Here is a 334-nt window from a genome sequence, read left to right on the forward strand (position 1 = left end):
AAAAAAAAAAAAAAAAAAAAAAAAAAAAATAGGCCGGTTGTGGTGGCTCACGCCTGTAATCCCAGCACTTTGGGAGGCCTAGGCGGGCGGATCACGAGGTCAGGAGATCGAGACCATCCTGGCTAACACGGTGAAACCCCATCTCTACTAAAAATACAAAAAATTAGCCGGGCGTGGTGGCGGCGCCTGTAGTCCCAGCTACTCGGAGGCTGAGGCAGGGGAATGGCGTGAACCCAGAGGCGGAGCTTGCAGTGAGCCGAGATCGCACCACTGCACTCCAGCCTGGGCGACAAAGCGAGACTCCGTCTCAAAAAAAAAAAAAAAAAAAAAAAAA

General features: G+C 50.3%; 1 protein-coding gene across 3 annotated transcripts in view; it reads left to right on the forward strand.

Annotated features, from left to right (window-relative positions):
• Positions 1-334, forward strand: part of SAMSN1 (SAM domain, SH3 domain and nuclear localization signals 1) — a 101096-nt gene that overhangs the window by 86344 nt on the left and 14418 nt on the right. The gene's annotated exons all lie outside the window — the stretch shown is intronic.

This window comes from Theropithecus gelada, chromosome 3, assembly GCF_003255815.1.
Source record: "Theropithecus gelada isolate Dixy chromosome 3, Tgel_1.0, whole genome shotgun sequence".
Lineage (NCBI taxonomy): Eukaryota > Metazoa > Chordata > Mammalia > Primates > Cercopithecidae > Theropithecus > Theropithecus gelada.